The following is a 20,895-nucleotide window of genomic DNA, read 5'->3' on the forward strand; positions in this document are numbered from 1 at the left end:
ACCGTCTGAGCCTAGGACGTGGAGTTTGCAGGGAGCTGAGATCACACCACTGCACTCCAGCCTGGGTGATAAGAGTCAAACTCTGTCTTGAGAGATAAATTGATTGATTGATAGATAGAAATAAATAAATAACAAACAGAACCACCAGTTTGACCCAGCAATTCCATTACTGGTTCTATACCCAAAGGAAAATAAATCTTTCTACAAAAAAGGTACATGCACTGGTATATTCACTGAGCACTATTCACAATAGTAAAAACATGGAACCAACCTAGCTGCCATCAACAGTGGGCTGGATAAAGAAAAGGTGGCACATATACATCATGGAATATTACATGGCCACAAAAAAAGAAAGAAATCATATCCTTTGCAGCAACATGGCTGTAGCTGGAGGCCATTATCCTAAGTGAATTAATGTAGGAAAAGAAAACCAAATACTGTATAAGTGGGAGCTAAACACTGGGTACATATGGACATAAACATGGGAACAATAAAACTGGGACTATTAGAAGGAGGACAGGGGAAGGACTGTAAGGGCTAAAAATCGACTGACTACCTGTGTGATGGGATCATTTATGTCCCAAACCTCAATGTCACACAATATACCCATGTAACAAAACTGCACATGTACCCCTTGGATCTAAAATAAAACCTGAAATTATTAAAAAAAAAATTATTACTCAATCTGTAACTCAGCACATACACCTTTGAGTATTTACCCAAAAGAAATGAAAATACACATACCCCAAAATATATGTGTATTGCAAAAATAAGTAATTCAAAAATCTAGGTTGTTGGAACTTGTTAAATATTTTGAGCCTTAAGAGAATGTGATTATGAAACCTGAGTCGCTTAAACAGGCAACTGGAACCTAGGAAGCTGTAGCTTTTGTTTCTCTGATTATACATTAGCCTTATTTCTTACCTACATTGTTCTGTAAACTGTTGTAAATGACTAACCAATGAGTGCCAGGGAAGATGTCGTGCCTCTTCCTATTAGCTGCTGATATTCATTACAGATTAATTTCCCTCTTTCCTCTCTCACACACAGACTTCATGACCACCACATCATTCAAGATGGAATGTGGAAGGGCGCAGTGTCTCATGCCTGTAATCCGAACACTTCAGGAGGCCAAGGCGTGCAGACTGTCTGAGTTCAGGAGTTCGTGACCAGCAACACGATGAAACTCCATCTGTACTAAAAACACAAAAATTAGCTGGGCGTGGTGGTATGCGCTTGTTGTCCCAATTACTCGGGAGGCTGAGGCAGGAGAACTGCTTGAACTCAAGGGGCAGAAGTTGCAGTGCTGATATTACACCACTGCGCTCCAGCCTGGGCAACAGAGCAAGACTCCATCTCAAAAAAAAAGAAAAAAAAAAAAAAGATAGAATGTTAAACACACTCTTCGAAAGAAAAAAAATTTAAAAACAAGTTATATGGAAAAGAAAACAATCTATAACTAAACTGTTGTAACTCATAAACGAACCTTGCAGAGAAAATATTGTAATCCTGTTAAATGTCTTTGTTTCCTGCCTATATAAGCAGCACCTTAACTTTTTTATGTATTTTATTTTATTTTTGAGATGGAGTCACGATCTGTTGCCAGGCTGGAGTACAGTGGCGCAATCTTGGCTCACTGCAACCTCTGACTCCCTAGTTCAAGTGATTCTCCTGCCCCAGCCTCCTGAGTAGCTGGGACTACAGGCAGGCGCCACCACGCCTGGCTAATTTTTGTATTTTTAGTAGAGACAGGGGTTTTACCATGTTGGCCAGGATGGTCTCGATCTCCTGACCTCGTGATCCGCCCGCCTTGGCCTCTCAAAGTGCTGGGACTACAGGTGTGAGCCACCATGCCCGGCCCAGGCCCTTAACGTTTAACTTTGAAGCCCAGATCCCAGTGCTCTGGAGTCCATATTCCCCAGATTTTCACTTAAAACTCTTATTTAAAAACTCTTTGAAACTGGATTCTGCTCATTTCAATTATTTCAGGTTGACAATACAGTTGTTCATCACAACTTTATTCATAATTGCCAAAAACTGAAAACCCAAATGTTCAATAATAGTAAATGGATAGGCTGGACGTGGTGGCTCACGCCTATAATCCCAGCACTTTGGGAGGCCGAGGCGGGCAGATTACTGGAGATCAGGAGTTCAAGACCAGCCTGGTCAACAGGGTGAAACCCCATCTCTACCAAAAACACAAAAATTAGCTGGGTATGGTGGCACATGCCTATAAGTCCAGCTACTCGGGGGGCTGAGGCAGGAGAATCCCTCGAACCCAGGAGGTGCAGGTTGTGGTGAGCCGAGATCGAGCCACTGTGCTCCAGCTAGGCAACAGAGCGAGATTCCTTTTCAGGAAAAAAAAAAAAAAAGCAAATGGATAACCAAATTTTAACATACTGACACCACTAAATACTACTGAACAATAAAAAACAATGAATGGATGAACTGATACACACAAATACGAATCAATCTCAAACATTAAATAAGAGACCCAAGAGATTCCATTTATATGAATTTGTGGCGAAAAAAATCAGAACATTTTGCCTCTACAGTGATGGAAATATTCAATATATTAATTGGTGCATGGTTTATATGGATATATATATTTATCAAGACTCAAATTATACAGTTAAGGTCCACATGTACATTGCATTTTATGTAAATTTTACCTGAACTAAAAAATATTCTATATTCTAACACTTGGCCAGGTGAAAAGACTTTTTCCAGATGAGCAATTACTAAGGAAACAAACAACCCACAAACTTTTGCTAAGTACTCATTACGACATTATTAATGACATTAGTGCGAAAGTTATCAGTATCAAAATGGAGTGACTAATGTCAAGCTCTAACCAAATGGAGACCTTACTATGCAAGGAATTCCTCAAAATGGCAGTGTCCCAGATAACCTGCCTGTACAACTGCCTGACACAGCTGTCTCTACCGATGAACCAATGAAACACCACCAACTCCTACAATAAGCCCTTGTAACCAACAGTCTTTGTTTCAAAACAACTTACTTGGACTTCCTCTTTGTCTTTAAAAGCTTCCTCTTACCCCAACCTCTTTGGATGCACCTAAGATTCCTTAAAGCACGTGTCCCTGATTATAATCCCCTGCTATTCCCGAATAAACTCTGGAAAGTTGGTCTCTCAGTAGCTCATTTTAGCTTCCTCTTAGGAACCCAAGATAACCTGGACAAGGTGGCTCATGCCTATAATCCCAGAACTTTGGTAGGCCAAGGTAGGCAGATCACTTGAGCCCAGGAGTTCAAAATCAGCCCGGGCAACATGAGACGTCTCTACAAAAAATTTTTTTAAACAGCTAAATTAAGTTAAATTAAAAGGAACCAAGATTTTCAGAGAAAGGGTATATTTATAAATCAAGGAAATTAAATGGAAACACTGGCCAGGCTCATACCAGTAATCCCAGCACTTTGGGAGGCCAAGGCGGGAGGCCTGCTTGAGCCCAGAAGTTCGAGACCAGACTGAGCAACAAAGGGAGATCCCTCATCTCTACAAAAACTAAAAAGAAATCACCCAGGTGTGGTGGCACATGCCTGTAGAGGCAGGAGGACTGCCTGAGCCTGGAAGGTCAAGTTTACAGAGAGCTATGATCACACCACTGCACTCCAGCCTGGGTGACAGAGTAAGACCTTGTCTCTCCCCCGCCATCACCAACACCCCCTCAACACACACAAATACTAAAACTGGCTTGAGAATATCAATATAAACTTATGATTTAATTTATTTCTATCTACTGAAGTGTTGTAGAAGCAATATTACCTCTGAAATAATGGCACTCCTAAATTCTCAATTTCAAGCTCTAATACCAAGAAAGCAAAGTTCTTTGTAAAATGGTCAATTAAAAGATGGGCAAGAAATGTATAAAATGAGCCTGGGACATCTTTCAGTGCCAAAAAGCTAAAGTCTAATGGAGTCATCGAGTCAACATGATACAGAAGCCAGCTAGAAGCGGTCGTCACTGGACAAACTATGACCATTTGAGCAGTAAGAATCATAATTACAATGGAATGAAACACACTGAATCAATACAAATCTATGAGAACCTCAATAAACAAAGCCAAAACAAAAGAGAGATAACATAATCCTTTCTGTGCTGCAAAAAAAAGAGCTGGCAGTGATGTAAAAGATAAACTACCATAGTAATCAAGGCAAGGAGGAGAGACGGGGAGACGGGGAGACGGGGGAAGAGATGGGACATGGACTGCAAGTCAGCCACTATCTGAGGCAGCTATTACAATATGGAGATAGGTAACTAAAGAGAAAGATGTAAGTGGTTATGCCTCAGCAAGAACTGGATTCAGAGTCATCAAACAGCCCCAGTTTAAGAAAAGCCCTACCTGGCCAGGCGCAGTGGCTCGCGCCTGTAATCCCAGCACTTTGGGAGGCCAAGGTGGGCGGATCACGAGGTCAAGAGATCAAGACCAGACTGGTCAGCATGGTGAAATCCCATCTCCACTAAAAATACAAAAACTAGCTGGGCGTGGTGCCTGTAAGCTTCTACAGAACTACGTGCCTGTAATCCCAGCTACTCGGGAGGCTGAGGCAGAAGAATCACTTGAACCCGGGAGGCAGAGGTTGCAGTGAGCCGATATTGCACCACTGCACTCCAGCCTGGCGACAGAGAGAGATCTTGTCTCTAAAAAAGAAAGAAAAGAAAAGCCCCACTTTACAAAACAATGACAGTTAATAAATGATGAAAGAATTGTTTAAGACGACATCATTTTATAATTCCTATTCGACATTAATCAAAGATTATAAAAACAGCCGGGTGCAGTGGCTCATGCCTGTGATCTCAGCACTGTAGGAGGCTGAGGTGAGCAGATAGCTTGAGCCCACGAGTTCAAGATAAGCCTGGGAAACACAGCAAAACCCTGTCTCTAGTAAAAATACAAAAATTAGCTGGGCATGGTGGTACATCGCAGCTACTCGGGAGGCTGAGATGGGAGAATCACCAGAGCCAGGAATGGGGCAACAGTGGGCAGAGATCATGCCACTCTACCCCAGCCTGGGCAAAAGGAGTGAAACCCTTAGGGAAAAAAAAAAAAAGCATTATACTGGGTTAAAAGCATTAGATGAATATTGGCACTAATGAAATGCTAAAAGCCACCAGTACACAGATTCTACACAGACTACTTTCTGATCATAAGGTAGAAAGCGTTTAACGGAGGAATAAATTGTCACTCCCTTCACCAGTCTTACCAACACTATGGAGGCAGAACCAGGTACTGGGGTCTCTTGCTGTGGCGCAGTATGAAATACACGTCAATAATGTTTACACCTTGATTTGAAAACTAGAGGAACTGGCCAAATGACATCAAAGGAGAAATCAGACAAAATGAGAAAGTGGGACTTTCTGCAGGTAAACCGGCCTGTTGCCTTCAACAAACTGGTGTCCGCACTATTCTAGATTTGAAGAGACTTAAGGAATATATTCAGACGCAATGAACAGTCCCTACGTTGGACCCATAAACCAGCACTAAAAAAATTGTATGGACAGTGAGAGAAGACATGTAATACCTAGTTCATGTTTACATTAATGATTTGCATGATGTTACTCTGACCAGGTATACAAATGTGGTTTTTTGTTAAAAGCCTCTCAGATGTTAAACCATTTATTTTAGTGGGCCAGATTTTCTTCAAGGGAAATGAGACTGAGTTACAGGCAATCTTAACTGACAAGATAAAATTCTGAATTTTCCCAGCACTTTGGGGCCGGGTGTGGTAGCTCACGTCTGTAATCCCAGCACTTTGGGAGGTCAAGGCAGTTGGATCACAAGGTCAGGAGATAGAGACCATCCTCGCCAACATGGTGAAACTCCGCCTCTACTAAAAATACAAAAATTAGCTGGGCGTGGTGGCACATGCTTGTAGTCTCAGCTACTCCGGAGGCTGAGGCAGAAGAATTGCTTGAACCAGGGAGTCGGAGGTTTCAGTGAGCCAAGATGGTGCCACTGCACTCCAGCCTGGCGACAGAGCAAGACTCTGTCTCAAAAAAAAAAAAAAAAAAAAAAAAAAATTCCTGAATTTTCCCAGCTCTTTGGGAGGTCTGGGCAGGCCAATCACTTGAGTCCAGGAGTTCAAGACCAACCTGGGCAACATGGAAGATCCCGTCTATTCAAAAATTAGCCAGGCGTGGTGGTGTGTGCCTATAGTCCCAGCTACTTGAGAGGCTGAAGTGGGAGAATGGCTTGAGCCCAGAAGTGGAGGTTGCAGTGAGATGAGATCAAGCCACTGCACTCCACCAGCCTGGGTAACACAGTGAGACCCTGATCTCAGAAAAAAAAAATTTTTTAATCTTGAATTTAACATCTCTCTTTTCTTCTACTATGCTTTTCACATTTTCTTCTTCTCCATTCTTTGTGCTTTACTTCTTTTCCCAACCATAAAGGAGAAAACAAAGGGCAACAGAGGAAAGGAAGGGAGGTAAGCAGGAAGAAATAAACTCATGTGCAGAAAGACCCTTTTTTTGAGTAATCAGGCTCCTTAGAGCTACTGTAAGTTAGGGCACATCTGAAAAGGCAATGACACTAACCTTCATGCCAATCTACTTCCACTGAAGTTAATACAGACCCTCCTCATTTCTCAACTTAAAGTATTACAGATCCTCCCCACACTGCCATTGATTACCTTCCTCATATGCACCTGCTCATGCCACTCTCCTATTAAAACTTTAAATGGCCCTGCCTGCCTGCCTACATAAAGTTCAAACCTCAAAGTCCTCTACTACCTCAACTTAGCTATTTTCTCACTTAGCTACAGCCCTTTGACACATGCTACCCTATAATGTCCTAATCAGAGGAAACCTAGTTCTAAGACTTTTTTTGACACAAGGTCTCGCTGTCACCTAGGCCAGAGTGCAGTGGTGCAATCACAGGCTCCTGGGCTCAGGCACCAACACACCCAGCTAGTATTTTCCAGTTTTTTGTAGAGATGGGGGGGGGGCATCACTACATTGCCAGGCTGGTCTTGAACTCCTGGCCTCAAGGGATCCTCCTGCCTCAGCCTCCCAAAGTGCTGCGTTTATAGATGTGAGCCACTGCACCCAGCCTAAAATATAAGTCTTTCAACATATGCTAATCTCTTTACTAAAGACAACCTTCATCCTAAACTCCTACTTTCTCTTCACAGGAACTCAGACGACATGTTACAGCCTCTGTAAGCCCTCCTCAACACGAGAACAAGTTCAGTACTCCCCACTCTGCATGCACACCATACATTTACCACAGCATATGTCACCTCCAGACAGTTTGTATCTCCCAATGTCTTGTGTAATACCTAGCAAATTACACTAATGAACTGTTCTATTTTTTCCTTCATGACCAAAATCAGGTTTCCATAGAAAAAAAATCCAAAAGTCATTCAATACAGTGGAACCATGCTTTCTTAAGGAAGTTTTCTTTACAGAATCATTTATTCAACAAATATTCACTGAGCACCTTCAACGTGACAAGCACTCTGCCAGGTACTATGAATAAAGAATTAATAAGAAATGCATGATCTTACAGCTTAAGCAACTAGAAAGCAACAAAAACCTCACAACCATGCACTCACACTACCATTCTCTTATTTTTGTTACCACCACTCGAATTTAGGACTTTAATTCTTGTTTCCTCAACCATTACAATGGCCTCTTCTAATTGGTATTTATGCTTTTAGGATTACAACTAACCTAAATACCACTTAGATTATTCTACCTAAAGCCAAGTCCTAATTACACTGCAAAATTCAGTAAAACAAGCTCTTTGTGAAGCAGACTTTTTTTTTTTTTGAGATGGAGTTTCGCTCTTTCACCCAGGCTGGAGTGCAGTGGCGCTATCTCGGTTCACTGCAAGCTCTGCCTTCTAGGTTCAAGCGATTCTCCTGCCTTAGCCTCCCAAGCAGCTGGGATTACAGGCGCCCGCCAATACGCACGGCTAATTTTTGTATTCTTAGTAGAGATGGGGTTTCACCATGTTGGCCAGGCTGGTCTCGAACTCCTGACCTCATGATCCACCCACCTTGGCCTCCCAAAGTGCTGTGATTACAGTGAAGCTGACTTCCGACTATAAAATTGAGAAGTTTCAGACATATGGTGTGGCTCAAACCTGTAAGCCCAGCACATTTGGAGGCCGAGGCGGGAGGAAACCAGCCTGGGCAACACAGGGAAACCCCTGTTTCTACAAAAACTAAAAATTAAAAAAAGGGCCAGGCGCGGTGGCTCATAACTGTAATCCCAGCACTTTGGGAGGCAGAGGCGGGTGGATCACGAGGTCAGGAGTTCAAGACCAGCCTGGGCAATATGGTGAAACCCCGTCTCTACTAAAAGTACAAAAATCAGCTCAGCGTGGTGGCGCATACCTGTACCTGTATCCCAGCTACTCTGAGAGTAGGGAGGCTGAGGCAGGAGAATCGCCTGAACTTGGGAGGTGGAGCTTGCAGTGAGCCAAGATTGTGCCACTGACTACAGCCTGGGCGACAGAGCAAGACTCTGTCTCAAAATAATAATTAAAAATAAAAAATAAAAATTAAAAAAAAAGCCAGGCGTGATGGGACACGCCTATGGTCCCAGCTACTCAGGAGGCCGAGGCGGGAAAATCACTGGAGCCTGGGGAGAAGGCTGCAGTGAACCTTGATTGTGCCACTGCACTCCAGCTTGAGCGACAGAGACCCTGTCTCAAAAAATAAATAAATGGTCGGGTGCGGTGGCTCAAGCCTGTAATCCCAGCACTTTGGGAGGCCAAGGTGGGTGGAGCACGAGGACAGGAGATTGAGACCATCCTAGCTAACACGGTGACATGCCGTCTCCACTAAAAATACAAAAAAATTAGCCGGGCATTGGTGGCGAGCACCTGTAGTCCCAGCTACTCGGGAGGCTGAGGCAGGAGAATGGCGTGAACCCAGGAGGCAGAGCTTGCAGTGAGCCGAGACTGCGCCACTGCACTCCAGCCTGGGCGACAGAGCAAGACTCCGTCTCAAATAAATAAATAAATAAATGGCCGGGCGCCGTGGCTTACGCCTGTAATCCCAGCACTTTGGGAGGCTGAGGCGGACGGATCACCTGAGGTCGGGAGTTCGAGACCAGCCTGACGAATATGGAGAAATACCGTCTCTACTAAAAAAATACAAAGATTAGCCGGCCATGGTGGTTCATGCCTGTAATCCCACTTACTTGGGAGGCTGAGGCAGGAGAATCGCTTGAACCCGGGAGGCAGAGGTTGTAGTGAGCCGAGACTGCGCCACTGCGCTCCAGCCTGACAACAGACTGAGACTGTCTTAAAAATAAATAAATAAAAATAATAATAAAATTTGAATGTTTAGCTGGAATGATTTCTGGTCCTATACCCACTTAAAATGATGATTCTATATCATCCCTTCTCTTCCCCTTTAAGATCTCTACTGCTGAGAAAAATTCATCGAGAATTCAAAATATTCCACCTTTCCAAATTTCTGTCCCAATACTTCCTTCTATATCTTTTGATGCAACTGGCAGACAAACTGCCATCCTTCAGATATGCTCCACTCTTCCCTATCTCCAAGCATTTAGTGATACCATTTTCACACTGAAATTCTACCCGTAATTCCAGGTTAAGTTAAATGTTACCCTATCCTTCCCACCTAGCCTCCACAGTGGGTCTGCTCACAAGCTGTTTTCTCACAAAACCAGAACCATGAACGCCTTACACAAAGCAAGATTAGACAAAACAAAAACGAAATTTTGCTAAGTATTCTTCAAAGACCATTCTGAAATCCACAGCTTTCAGAAGACTAAAATACAACTCATCTTTCCAAAGATCCTGTCTTTATTACAGTCCATTATTTTCACACATTACAGTGAGAAGAGAGCTGAATGAAACTCTACAAATTTCTAAACAGATTAAGAGCAATGAGTTCCAAGCCATGCTTTTGGTGGAAAGGGAAGAAGGAAAAGAGTGGTATGTTAAAAATGGAGCCAGTAGTGGCATACGCCTGTAATCCAAGTTACTCAGCAGGCTGAGGTGGGAAGATTCCTTGAGCCCAGGAGTTCAAGGCCAGCCTGGGCAACAGAGAGACACCTTGTTGAGCAAAAAAAAATGTTTTTTAATTTTAAAATTGTTTATTTTTTTTTCAGATACAGGGTCTCACTCTGTTGCCCAGGCTGGAGCATAGTAGCACGATCATGCCTCACTGAAGCCTCAACCTCCTCAGGCTCAAGCGATCCTCCCATCTCAGCCTCCCAAGTAGCTGAACTACAGGTGCAGACCCAGCTTTTTTTTTTTTTTTTTTTTTTTGAGACAGTCTTGCTCTGTCACTCAGACTGGAGTGCAGTAGTGTGATCTTGGCTCACTGCAACCTCTGCCTCCCAGGTTCAAGCGCTTCTCCTGCCTCAGCCTCCCCAGCAGCTAGGACTACAGGTGCCCGCCACCAAACCCGGCTAATTTTTTGTATTTTCAGTAGAAATGGGGTTTCACCGTGTTTGCTAGGATGGTCTCGATCTCCTGACCTCGTGATCCACCCGCCTCGGCCTTCCACAGTGCTGGCATTGCAAGCGTGAGCCACCACGCCCGGTCCTTTTTTTGGTATTTTGTAGAGACAAGGTTTTGCCATGTTGCCCAGGCTGGTCTTGAACTCCTGGATTCAAGCGATTTCCCCGCCTCGGCCTCCCAAAGTGGTGGGATTACAGACGTGAGTCACTGTGCCTGGCCCCCCCAAAATTTAATTATATTTAAAAATGGAAAAGGAATTATCCAAAGAAAGGAAATCAAATTACAAACATATGCCAAAAAAATAACCTTCCTGTCCGGACGCGGTGGCTCACTCCTGTAATTCCAACACTTTGGAAGGCCAAGGCAGGCAGATCACCTGACATCAGGAATTCGAGACCAGCCTGGCCAACATGGTGAAACCCCATCTCTACTAAAAGCATAAAAATTAGCCGGGCATGGTGGCAGGTGCCTGTAGTCCCAGTTACTCAGGAGGCTGAGGCAGGAGAACAGCTTGAACCCAGGAGGTGGAGGTTGCAGTAAGCTGAGATGGCACCACTGCACTCCAACCTGGGTGACAAGAGTAAGACTCTGTCTCAAAAAAAAAAAAAAAAAGTAACTGTCCTATTTTCCATTATTATAAAACAAAAAGCCCCAAGTCACTACTCAAAAGACACTCACCCAAAAATTAATCCCTCTATGAATACAATCTAAATGACAATTCATTTATAGGTACATTAAAAACTTTCAGATAATGAACATTTAAAATGTCATATAAAGACAATAATTTAATAAATGCTATTTTTTTAATATCTACACTCTGGAATTTCAAATTACAATTATGACTGAGATGGCAGGCCTACCACATTGTTTAATACATTCGCCTGCTGTTTTTGATGAGTGTATTATTTGAATTCTACAAATTAAATCATGTGCCTCCAGTATAAAGAAGCCCACCTGGCTCCATCAGGCTGCAGCTGCAAGCCTTTCTCACAGCCTCAATTCAGCACTTCTACTCCCACTTCAAACCCAAAATCTGCTGCCTCCCAATGTCATCACATTTGTTTCCTTCTCTTTCTAGTCAGGCTTCCTTCACATATTGGCCAGTTAAAATTTACAGATAGAAGTCCTGGCTACTCGGAAGGCTGAGGCCAGCGGACAGGGTGAGTCTAGGAGTTTGAGGCTATGGCATGCTATGACTGCACCTGTGAACAGCCACTGCACTCCAGCCTGGGCAACACAGTAAAACGACAGCTCTTAAAAAAAAAAAAAAGTTTACAGATGATAAACCTCATTTAGAAGCTATCCTTAGTGGCAAATGTCTATCATCAGTCTTTCCTTGTGGGAAAACAAACAAACAAAAAACAGCAACAACAGAAAGCTTCTGCAAAAGATAACTACTCTTGTCCAACAGGCAAAGCTTAAATCATAACTACACATTTTGAGACTACTTCTACAAACTGGTGATGACACTATGGCAGGTATCTTGGTCTTAGAACCCTGTGATAATCTCCCAAAGCCAACTATATGAGTTGCGTAGGAGGAATTTAACAAAGAGAAGCTAGTGAAAAAAAAAACCCAAAAAACCAAGATATCAAAAAGGTCTTACTAAGCCACGATAGGAGGATCACTTGAGCCCAGGAGTTCAAGACTGGGCAGTGTAGGGAGATCCTGTCTCTACATAAAAGTAAAAAATCAGGCTGGATGTGGCAGCTCACGCCTGTAATCCCAGCACCTTGGGAGGCCAAGGCGAGTGGATCACCTGAGGTCAGGAGTTAGACCAACATGATGAAACCCCGTCTCTATTAAACACACACAAAAAAAATTAGCTGGCCGTGGTAACACATGCCTGTAATCTCAACTACTTGGGAGGCTGAGGCAGGAGAATCACTTGAACCCGGAGGCAGAGGTTCACTGAGACGAGAATCTGCCATCACACTCCAGGCGGGGAAACAAGAGCGAAACTCCATCTCAAAAAAAGAAAAGCAAAAACAAAAAAAAACAGGCATAGTGGCTCACAAGTTGTGATCCCAGCATTTTGGGAAGCCAAGGCCGGAGGATCACTTGAGCCCAGGAGTTCAAGACCAGTGACATGGCAAAACCTGGTGTGTAGAAAAAATACCAAAATCAGCCAGGTGTGGTGGCGTGCCCCTACAGTTCCAGCTACTTGGGAGCCTGAGGTAGGAGGATGGCTTGAGCCCAGGAGGCAGAGGTTGCAGTGAGCCAAGATGGCACCACTGCATTCCAGCCTGGGTGACAGAACCAGACCATGTCTCAAAAAAATTAAAATAAAATAAAATAGTCTGGGCATGGTGGCTCAAGCCTGTAATCACAGCACTTTGGGAGGCCGATGCAGGTGGATCACGAGGTCAGGAGTTTGAGACCAGCCTGATCAATATGGTGAAACCCCATCTCTACTAAAAATACAAAACTTAGCCGAGCATGGTGGTACGTGCCTGCAGTCTCAGCTACTCGGGAGGCTGAGGCAGGAGAATCGCTTGAACACAGGAGGCAGGGGTTACATCGAGCCAAGATCGCGCCACTGCACTCCAGCCTGGGCGACAGATCGAGACTCCCTCTCAAATAAATAAATAAATAAATAAATAAATAAAATTAATTAAAATAAGATACATTAGCTCGGCATGTTGGCACACACGTAGTCTCAGCTATTTGGGAGAATGAGGTGGAAGGACTGCTTGAGCTCTAGAGATTGAGGCTGCAGTGAGCCATGATGGCACCTGTGCACTCTAGCCTGGGTGACCGTGAGACCTTGCCTTGAAAAAATAAAAACATAAAAAAATTTACTAGCCTGGGCGTGGTGGCTCACACTTGTAATCCCAGCACTTTGGGAGGCTGAGGCAGGTGGATCACAAGGTCAGGAGATCGAAACCATCCTGGCCAACATGGTGAAATCCCGTCTCTACCAAAAATACAAAAATTAGCTGGGCATGGTGGTGTGCGCCTGTAGTCCCAGCCACTCAGGAGGCTGAGACAGGTAAATCGCTTGAGCCTGGGTAGCAGAGGTTGCAGTGAGCAAAAATTGCACCACTGCATTCCAGCCTTGGTGACAGAGCTAGACTCCGTCTCAAACTAAAAAAACAAATTATCATCTTGGTCTTCAACCCTGCCCTTTCTCCTATGCTTACTACCCAGTTTTCCAAGCCAAAAATATGAGTATATCCTTGACCCCTCCTCACCTAATCACAGGCTTCATATTCAGTCTCCAACTCTAACCCATTTTACTTCCTAAATCTCCCATCCACTCTGCCTTAATCCCCTCAGCTCTTACCTGGGCTATTCAGTCTCAGACCCATGTTCTTTCTTCCACCACTCTCCCCGTCTCTCATCTATCCTAGATACTGTCTGATATGGTCTGGGTCTGTGTTCCTACCCAAATTTCATGTCAAACTGTATTTCCACCGTTGGAGGTGGGGCCTAGTGGGAGGTGACTGGATTACAGGGGTAGCTTTTCCACTTTGGTGCTGTCTCAGAAAGTGAGTTATTGCAAGATCTGGTTGTTTAAAACCATGTAGCATCTCCACCCCAACTTCCTCCAGCTCTGGCCATGTGAAGACTACCTGCTTCCCCTTCACCTTCCTCCATGGTTTTAAGTTTTCTGAGGCCTCCCCAGCCACGTTTCCTGCACAGCCTGTGGAACCATAAGCCAATTAAACCTTTTCTTCAAAAATTACCTAATCTCAAGCATTTCTTTATAGCAGTGCAAGAAAGTACTAAATACACTGTCCAAAGTGACAGTCCTAGAAACACAAGTACATCATGTTCCTAAAACTGTTATCTTTTGTTTTGTTTTGTTTTTAAAACAGAGTCTCGCTCTTGTTGCCCAGGTGGGAGTGCAGTGGCGTGACCTCAATTCACTGCAACCTCTGCCTCCTCAGTTCAAGTGATTCTCCTGCCTCAGTCTCCAGAGTAGCTGTGATTACAGGCACCCACCACCACGCCGGGCTAAATGTTTTGTATTTTTAGTAGAGACGGGGTTTCACCATGTTGGCCAGGCTGGTCTTGAACTTCTGACCTTAGGTGATCTGCCCGCCTGAGCCTCCCAACATGTTGGGATTACAGGCATGAGCCACCACACTGGGCCCCTAAAACTATATCTTGTTCATCTCAACACCCTTGGAAACAGGAAACCCAGGCTCATTTACAAAACATGTAAGTTGAGTCTGACTTGATCTCTATAAACCTCCTTAGTATCATCTGGGATCTCCCTAATTCCCACTTACCCTTTACAAACTTTCATGCTTTAGCGATGCTATGTCTTCGGTCTGAAATGCCCCCGACACCAAAAGGCCCCTAGTCATCCTTCAAATGCCAACTCAGACATTCAACTTCAAAAGGTCCATTACAACCTTCCTCCATATCCCTCCCAAACACATAAGTTTACTGTTTCCAGCTCTGAGCTATGCTAAACCTTGAAAACATGTCTACTGTTATATTCATTAGCCCTGCCTTAGTATTTTTTTATCTCACATTCTGTAACACAGCCTCCTTCCACTTACATATCTTAAATACTTTTATAACTCCAGAACTTGTCAAATATTCAGGTAATGCTTACATGAATTCAAAGGGAGAAACCATGATAGTATAAAAGCAAACATTTTGTTAAAAGCGCAAAAGAAGCCTTAAAAGCAGTGCCTATCTTACTAGGAATAAGAAAAACTATTATCTAAAAGGCAAAATCTAGAGAAAACAGAAAGAACTTCAATATCCAAGGGAACTAAGAATACTGGTTCTGGGATAGCCTGAGGTAAGAAGTAAGGGGGCAAACTTAAAGGTTAAACTATATAAAATCTATCTTAGGGACACAATGGCACAATAAGAGCAAACATTAAACAGATAGGTGTAATGGCAAAAGGGTGTTGGGCACCTGTCTGCCATGCACTGCACTAGGCATAGAGTAGCCACTATTCTGTGAGCACTCATTACCTGCCAGGTCTATCCAGCACTTTACATGCATTGTCTCATCTAACCGTCAGTACTCTTATAAGCAGACACTATTATGATCTTTGTATAAAGAGAAAAGGTCCGGAGAATAAATAACTTTCCTGAGGTCACGAGGATACTAAATGGCACAACTGTTATTTGTAACCCAAGTCTGATTCAAGTTTGTGCTTTCAACTACTACGCAATAATTTACCTGAATGACCTCAATTTAATTCTCACAGCACCCCACGAGGTAGATTCTACCTTCATCTTATAGAAGGGGAAACTGAGACCCAGAGTTTATGTAATTTGCCCCAGATTGCACACTCCAAGTAACTGAGTTGTAGAGCTGGGATTTGAACCAGGGACAACCTAACTCCAAAGCTAGTCTTTCTATTCTACCACAGCCTCACTCTCAAGAATTTTATCATTTGCAAGACCAAAATCTTCTGTTCATTATCCAAATATTATGTTGCTGGGACCATGAGCCCCTCGTTTATGTCTCAGATGCATCATTTTTCCCAAATTAACCTCCTCATCTGTACTTTATAGTCCCAAACCCTCCACAACACACTAAGACACTCAAAGTGTTTTGAGCAGATCTCAGGACCCTTCTCAGGGCCCTTTTGCACTCTTAAAAATTAACTAGTACCTCAGAACTTTCGCTGATGTGGGTTATAGTTATCAATAATCGATAAAAACCAAATTAAAACTGAGAACTTTAAAAATATTTATGAACTGTGTAACAGTAATAAACCTATTACATGTTAAATGGCATTTTAATGAAAACTATTTTAAAAAACAAAGTAAAATTTAGTGAGAAGAGTGACACTGACACTGTCTCACAGTTTTGCAAATCCCTTTAAAGTCTGCCCACTAATGTAAGGTATTAAGTCAAAACCATGATTTGTGTAGTAAAATCTCACCAAGATTAAAAAGGTAAGCAGTGAGGAAGTCATCAATCCTAAATCTGTTCTCCTACTATGAGACAAGCAACCACCATTTAGTTTATTGCTTCAGCACCGTAATATTTATGCCAACGTGAATCTTTGCATTTTTCTTACCTTTTGCCAGACTTTCCAAAATCTATTTACCGCCCCTGCTCTTACAATGAACCATAATATTCTAAGTACTACTATCTAGTGGGAATTTTGGTCTTTTGAGCCATTCAATATTTATTCTAGCTGCTAATTCAGATACACAATGGCTTGGGAGGTTGTAATGTATAAGCAATCAGTTTTGATCCACTAGTTTTTTCCCCTTAAAACTAGAAAATTATTCATAAAATGTTGACCTTACAAAGCATCAAGAAGCCTTCAACACTAGAATCTTACTCTAAGGCCACTGATAATGTTTCAGAAAACGTGAAAGCTACACGCCGCTTTTTGACTACAGACTGCCGTTTCCAAAATAATGAAAGGCTTTATAACTGAATTTTTGACGAGCATGAAAAGTACTCTTACGTGGACTCTCGGGAGGTTTTTGATCCATAACCAAGAGAATCATAAATATTAACACAGATTCTGCCACTTAGCTCTATTATGTCAACATGATCAACTACAAGTGTAAAGGGTTATAAATTTGGGTCAACAACTGGGTCTTCCTATATTATCAAATTAACCTCAAAGGACCAATCCAGTCATAAAACCATGAGAGTGTGTTAAGAGGAAAAAGGGGCCAGGCGTGGTGTCTCATGCCTGTAATCCCAGCACTTTGGGAGGCTGAGGCGGGCAGACCACAAGGTCCAAGAGATCAAAACCATCCTGACTAACATGGTGAAACTCTGTCTCTCCTAAAACACAAAAAATTAGCCGGGTGTGTGGTGCACACCTGTGGTCCCAGCTACTCGGGAGGCAGACACAGGGGAATCGCTTGAACCCAGGATGCGGAGGTTACAGTGAGCCAAGATCGCACCACTGCACTCCAGTCTGGGTGACAGAGTGAAACTCTGTCTCAAAAAAAAAAAAAAAACAGAAAAAGGAAGGAGGGCACAGTGTTAGTAAGAATACAAACTGGGGCCAGGCGCAGTAGTTCACACCTGTAATCCCAGCACTTTGGGGTGCCAAGTTGGGCAGATCACTTCAGGTCAGGAGTTCGAGACCAGCCTGGCCAACATGGCAAACCCCCGTCTCTACTAAAAATAAAAAAAATTAGCTGGGCATGATGGCACGCACCTCTAATCCCAGCTACTCGGGAACCTGAGGCTGAAGAATCACTTGAACCCAGGAGGCAGAGGTTGCAGTGAGCCGAGATTGTTCCACTGCATTCCAGCCTGGGTGACAAGAGTGAAAACTCCATCTCAAAAAAAAAAAAAAAAAAAACAAAAAAAACTGGAGTCAGACCTGTATCAAGTACTGGCTTGAAATGATGGGCTTATAATCATCTTATTGCCTAAATTTCCTCACTTATAAATTGGTGATATCTATGTCACAATTTTGGTGTGAGGATTAAATGCGATACATGTAAAGCAGCAGAGCCCACTGCACCACTGGCATTCAACACTATTTTTTTTCTTCAGTGGTTACGAACCCCTATATCTTTTGAGTTTCTAGTTTCCACAAAACTAAAAACCAAATGACAATTTTTTAAGTCTCAAATAAACTACAGTTATCATTGTCATAATTTTAGATTAACAAAGGAAACTACTGGTCTAAAACATGGCAGTTAGCTTCATCAAACATTGTTTTATGATGCTGAAGTGTTTACTTAGCAACAATACATAATCTTACAGAGCAAAAATACTTGCCTCCCAAAAGGCTGAGTGCAATACAATTTTTGATTTAATGTAGTCAAGTTACATCTTCATCTCTGTTTGGTCTTTAATTAGGAGAGACTGCTAATACATCTATCTCCCTATAATCAAAATCTGCCTAACAAAACTATATACAATCACTCAGTGCACCTAGAGAATCACCAGTAATGCTCTGTATTTGGATATACAGAGCCACTGGCTAATTTGTTTTATTAAGTCTCTATGTGTTTGTAGCAATAACTTGGAAAGAAAATGACCGTGTCTAATGATTTCCTCTTTGCTACTATTTTACACTTAAAACTGCATCAAATATTTAACCAAAGTTTAGGTAATGGAGCACAACATAAGTGCAAACCTAGCACAGGGCACAGGAAAGCAAATCTTATTCTTCTAGTAACTGAAGGCTGAAAATTGTAGTATTATGATTTTACATCAGATAATCTCTACCTCAAATGAGGAAAAAAATTCGTTTTTGAAATCACACAAAATTCCACAGGCAAAACAATTTTGTGTGACCAAATAAAAATGCAATCATTTCAACCAACAGATCAGGGGAACGTTTGAAAAACATACATGCAATATGTATTATAAAGTTAATTCCTAAGTTTTGGACTTAAGGAAACAAAGCTGGTGACTAACAGGTGCTTACCTTCTCTCGACCCTGTCTCCTCTTTAAACTATTATCCTTCTTTCCTTCTCTTCTAGTTTAAATTTTTCCAAATAGTAGTCTATAACCTTCTTCATCTTAACCTGCCATTTGCTCCTCTGCCCCATCTACTATCTGAGTTACATATCCCCTGGTCCCATACAAATTTTCCCTGCGTTCATTCCCCTACCTGCCAAATCCTATCAACCCATTTCCAGATCTCCTCATCCCACCCTAAACCTAGGCACAATGATCACTACTGAAAACTCCCTCTTCCTTGGCACTATGACCTCTCTTGGCATCTGCAGCACTACTCTCTCCTGTTCTGCCCTGATCTCTTTAACCATTTCAGTCCTGTCCAAAACAAAATATCAGCTGTTCCTTAGGGTTCCCTTAGTCCTCTCCTCTTGTGGTCCATGAGTTAAGTTTCACACTTGCATATGTGCATACTTTCATTCTGTTCAGCACAGTCCATAATTCTTAACTGATTTAAGTCTCAAATAAACTATAGTTATCATTGTCATAATTTTAGATTAACAAAGGAAACTACTGGTCTAAAACATGGCAGTTAGCTTCATCAAACATTGTTTTATGATGCTGAAGTGTTTACTTAGCAACAATACATAATCTTACAGAGCAAAAATACTTGCCTCCCAAAAGGCTGAGTGCAATACAATTTTTGATTTAATGTAGTCAAGTCACATCTTCATCTCTGTTTGGTCTTTAATTAGGAGAGACTGCTAATACATCTATCTCCCTATAATCAAAATCTGCCTAACAAAACTATATACAATCACTCAGTGCACCTAGAGAATCACCAGTAATGCTGGTATCTCTAGTTTAATCACCAGTAATGGGGATCTTACCTCTGCCAAAAAGGTGAAAAACATTTGTTCACACATTCTTCTGAGTAATCCCCTAACTTCCAACACCAACTATACAATGACCAAATCTATCAAACCCCCAACCGCTGTCTGGTCCAGATACCCGTTAGACATATCCCCTAAGTATCCAGAAGGTATGTCAAACTTAACCGTATCAAAAATCAAACTATTCTACTTTCCTTGTCCAAATCTGTACTTCTTTTTTTTTTCTGAGACAGAGTCTCGCTCTGTCGCCCGGGCTGGAGTGCAGTGGCCAGATCTCAGCTCATTGCAAGCTCCGCCTCCCGGGTTTACGCCATTCTCCTGCCTCAGCCTCCCAAGTAGCTGGGACTACAGGCGCCGCCACCTCGTCCGGCTAGTTTTTGTATTTTTTAGTAGAGAGAGGGTTTCACCGTGTTAGCCAGGATGGTCTCAATCTCCTGACCTTGTGATCCGCCTGTCTCGGCCTCCCAAAGTGCTGGAATTACAAGCTTGAGCCACTGCGCCCGGCCCCAAATCTGTTCTTCTATTTCCCAAGTTAAATCATACCAACAGTTCTCCAAGCTAAACAAGTTCTGAATCATACTCAACTCTTTCCTATTTTTTTTATAGCTTATGGCTTCTCTGTTCCTAATTCTGGTATCCTGTGCTTTTCTATCCCCTATGCCGATGTACTTGAGCTCTCACAGGATGTAAATGAACTCTAACTCCTTTAATCCAGCTTCTACATTTTCATTATGTGCCTCCTGAAAAAGTATGTTACATGAACCATTTGCTTACCCATATCCACCTAAACTCTCACTGGATTTCTATCTATACAGGAAATCCCAACACTTTATGAAAAAGCCTATAACTACTCACAAGCTGTTTCTGACCACTCTTCCTGTCCCTCTCATCCCTGTGTCCTATGCTCCACTACCCAAGTTGTTCCCAACAAGCTGTTCCTTCTCCCTGTCCTACTCAACCTAACAAATCCCTATACATCCTTTAAAACCCAGCTTAAAGACCCCTGAGATGACTCCCTGGGTTTTCCAAGCAGAATGAGTTTCTCTTTCCTTAGCACGGCCAAAATGTTTTGTGCTTTCTTAATTACTATATAATCCGATGAGTATTCTATTGGTTCGTTTGTCTTTCTCCACACTATAAACCTCCTTGGGACAAAAGACTCTAAGTCCCACAAAGGTAGCATGGGACCTCACACGTATAGGTTGTTCAACAAGGATTTT

The 20,895-nt window shown here is 42.6% G+C and overlaps 1 protein-coding gene across 4 annotated transcripts in view; it reads right to left on the reverse strand.

Annotated features, from left to right (window-relative positions):
- CNOT6 (CCR4-NOT transcription complex subunit 6) overlaps positions 1-20,895 on the reverse strand; it is an 85,296-nt gene that overhangs the window by 58,399 nt on the left and 6,002 nt on the right. The window contains exon 1 of one of the 4 annotated variants that reach the window (XM_073010417.1): positions 960-1,192. The exons of the other annotated variants lie outside the window; for them this stretch is intronic. The gene's annotated coding sequence lies outside the window, so the exon portion shown is untranslated. Of the gene's footprint in view, positions 1-959; positions 1,193-20,895 lie in introns of those variants that run through there. 4 annotated transcript variants of the gene reach the window in all.

The sequence above is a fragment of the Chlorocebus sabaeus genome, chromosome 23, assembly GCF_047675955.1.
Source record: "Chlorocebus sabaeus isolate Y175 chromosome 23, mChlSab1.0.hap1, whole genome shotgun sequence".
Classification (NCBI taxonomy): Eukaryota; Metazoa; Chordata; class Mammalia; order Primates; family Cercopithecidae; genus Chlorocebus; species Chlorocebus sabaeus.